This window comes from Rutidosis leptorrhynchoides, chromosome 1, assembly GCF_046630445.1.
Source record: "Rutidosis leptorrhynchoides isolate AG116_Rl617_1_P2 chromosome 1, CSIRO_AGI_Rlap_v1, whole genome shotgun sequence".
NCBI lineage: Eukaryota > Viridiplantae > Streptophyta > Magnoliopsida > Asterales > Asteraceae > Rutidosis > Rutidosis leptorrhynchoides.
The window spans coordinates 334,508,870-334,512,254 of NC_092333.1; the positions used below are offsets into that span (position 1 = coordinate 334,508,870).

At 43.5% G+C, this 3,385-nt stretch overlaps 1 non-coding gene across 1 annotated transcript; it reads left to right on the top strand.

Moving 5' to 3' along the window:
- Window positions 1-1,774: 1,774 nt before the first annotated feature.
- Window positions 1,775-1,988, top strand: LOC139887468 (small nucleolar RNA U3). The gene has a single exon (XR_011773300.1). It is a non-coding gene; the product is annotated as a small nucleolar RNA U3 (small nucleolar RNA).
- The last annotated feature ends 1,397 nt before the right edge of the window (window positions 1,989-3,385 follow it).

The following is a 3,385-nucleotide window of genomic DNA, read 5'->3' on the forward strand; positions in this document are numbered from 1 at the left end:
TGATGTGGTAATTCTCGTCATAAGATGTGAATGAGTATATAAATAGGTTTTAACGAACAAATGTAATGGTTCATCGGAGAGACTTAAGCCAATGAGGTTTATTCGAATGAAAAATTGAAGTTGATTGTTGGAGCTGTGACAAAATTGGCTAATTTGAAAAAGAATTGCAATGTTATTTTCGGTAATAACAATGCCAAAGGAGCTAGCACGGATACGTGTTGAACGTTTACTCAGGTTCTGAGTGTTTTCAGGTGCATAACTATATGCATCAATCTTTTCTTCCATAGATGAAGTGCGGTTGGTTCAGCCTCTCGATTGAGGTGTTTTCAAGAATCTTGAAGAGTTTGAACGCAGATTATAATCGTCAAGATACAAAAGAGGTTTAAGATGAAATCAAGTGGCATACTCGAAGAAATGTTTAGTTTCATACGTTATAATCAATATTTTAATTCATTTTAATTGTCTAATGTTAGTAGTCCACAGTTAGTAGTCCACAGTTAGTAATTCAATAATTCATATATAGTTTAATATATAGTATTCGAATTAATTAATACGTATCGTGACCCATTATATACATGTCTCAGACTCGATCACAACTCAAAGTATATATATTATTTTAGAATCAACCTCGACCCTTTATATGCTAACTCGAGCATTACCGCGATATAGAGTGACTTACGGTTATTCCAAATAATATATATAGATGACGTCGATATGATATGTCAAAACATTGTATATGTGTCCCGATTTATCCGACGATATTTAAAGTGCGTGAAATAAATAACGGAAATTAAATTGTAACATCCGTGTTACATCTGTCCCACATCGGTTGGAGAGGGGAACGAAGCATGCCTTATAAGGGTGTGGAGACCTTTCCTAGCATGACGCGTTTTGGGACCACAAGCGCAGCAGATCTCATGAGAACTCTGCAGTTAAGTGTGCTCAGGTGAGAGTACTACCAGGATGGGTGACCTCCTGGGAAAGTGTTCGTCGTGCTTGGACGCCAAGAAAAATCCGTGCGCCTACGGGCAAAGCGAACAATATCATGCTACGGGGAACGTGTTACCTGGGATGTTACAGAATGGTATCAGATCCACTCATGTGCCGTTAGGGGTGGTGGGGAAAACCTCATCGAGGACGATGAGTCCCTGAGGGGGGGTAAATGTAACACCCTAAGCAAATACCACATCGCCTACGGAGATGAGTGATCATGGGATTATAAGGTAATACTCACGCTTAAATGACACAATGCGCTTTGGGACCACAGACAGAGCGGGTGTGCGAGTACGTTGTGGTTAAGCGTGCTCGGGCGAGAGCACTACTAGGATCTGTGACCTCCTGGGAAAGTGCTTCTCGTGTGTGGTCGCCAAGAAAAATCCGTGCGCCTGCGGGAAAAGTGGACAATATTGTGGTCATGTTAAGCTGGGGTATTAGTGACTAATTACATTAAAATTACAGTTGTATAAACGAGAACGACTCTATATGAGACGTTATATTGAGTTTTGCAGCGGAAGATAAATAGATTACATTGTATTTATCAAACAACGCATTCAATGTCTTTAACTGATATGATATGTAATGAAGACTCCAAGCATAGCAAGTAATCACCATCAAATTAGCAAATGCAAGTCCTTCAAATTATCCATGAATGACTCGTTGAAATGTTGCTTTCAATTAGCAAATATACAGCGGAAGCATTATGTAAGACCTGAGAATAAACATGCTAAATAGTGTCAACCAAAAGGTTGGTGAGTTCATAGATTTATCATAAATAATGATTGAACAGGATCTATTCTATAGGCTCGTACCTCTGTATTCTTGACTCCTAAGAAGACAGAAACCCATGTCTGGTTGATGAATCATGGACCATGTAACTAGAGCGTGATTACCATAGCCTATGGTTTCGAGTTTCGACCATGGCTCGGTAGACGATTGTTGCTAACTCATCTGATGGGTTCTGGCATGGTTACATGGTTGTCTGACAGACAAATAATTTTTATTGTAACATCCGTGTTACATCTGTCCCACATCGGTTGGAGAGGGGAACGAAGCATGCCTTATAAGGGTGTGGAGACCTTTCCTAGCATGACGCGTTTTGGGACCACAAGCACAGCAGATCTCATAAGAACTCTGCAGTTAAGCGTGCTCAGGCGAGAGCACTACCAGGATGGGTGACCTCCTGGGAAAGTGCTCGTCGTGTTTGGCCGCCAAGAAAAATCCGTGCGCCTACGGGAAAAGCGGACAATATCATGCTACGGGGAACGTGTTTCCTGAGATGTTACAGATGGTATCAGAGCCACTCATGTGCCGTTAGGGGTGGTGGGGCAAACCTCATCGAGGAGATGAGTCCCTGAGGGGGGGTAAATGTAACACCCTAGGCAAATCCCACATCACCTACGGACATGAGTGATCATGGGATTATAAGGTAATACTCACGCTTAAATGACACAACGCATTTTGGGACCACATACAAAGCGGGTGTGCGAGTACGTTGTGGTTAAGCGTGCTCGGGCGAGAGCACTACTAGGATAGGTGACCTCCTGGGAAAGTGCTTCTCGTGTGTGGTCGCCAAGAAAAATCCGTGCGCCTGCCGGCAAAGCGGACAATATTGTGGTCATGTTAAGCTGGGGTGTTACAGAATGCTATCAGAGCCAGGTTTAACCTTAACCGTAAAGGTAGTTGTCGTTACACGATCCAGCTGTCACGCCGGGCACCTGAACGGACTATGCTTTTTGGCGGGTTAATCGTAGAGGGGGTTCTCACAGTGTTACCTGTGACGAAGCATTGGCTCTTACCCCTTACGATTCCTTTAGAGAAGGGTTGGCCGGCTTGGCAGAGATGCGGGCTGTAAAATCAGTGTCTGAGGTACGCTCAATGGTCACCCTATTCGCAGGAAAGGCACTGGGTGGGTTTCTACCCCAACTTTAATGTTATTAAAGATGGTATCAGAGCCAGGCCCCAGACCAAACGTGCACAGTGAGGACGCTGTGTCCCATTAGGGGGAGGATTGTAACATCCGTGTTACATCTGTCCCACATCGGTTGGAGAGGGGAACGAAGCATGTCTTATAAGGGTGTGGACACCTTTCCTAGCATGACGCATTTTGGGACCACAAACGCAGCAGATCTCATGAGAACTCTGCAGTTAAGCATGCTCAGACGAGAGCACTACCAGGATGGGTGACCTCCTTGGAAAGTGCTCGTCGTGTTTGGTCGCCAAGAAAAATCCATGCGCCTACGGGCAAAGCGGACAATATCATTCTACGGGGAACGTGTTACCTGGGATGTTACATAAATGACGATAAATAAAATTGCGAGAATTAAAATTGCGATAAATAAAATTTAATAAGGAATTAACAGTTAGTTAGGAACAGTTAACTAGGATT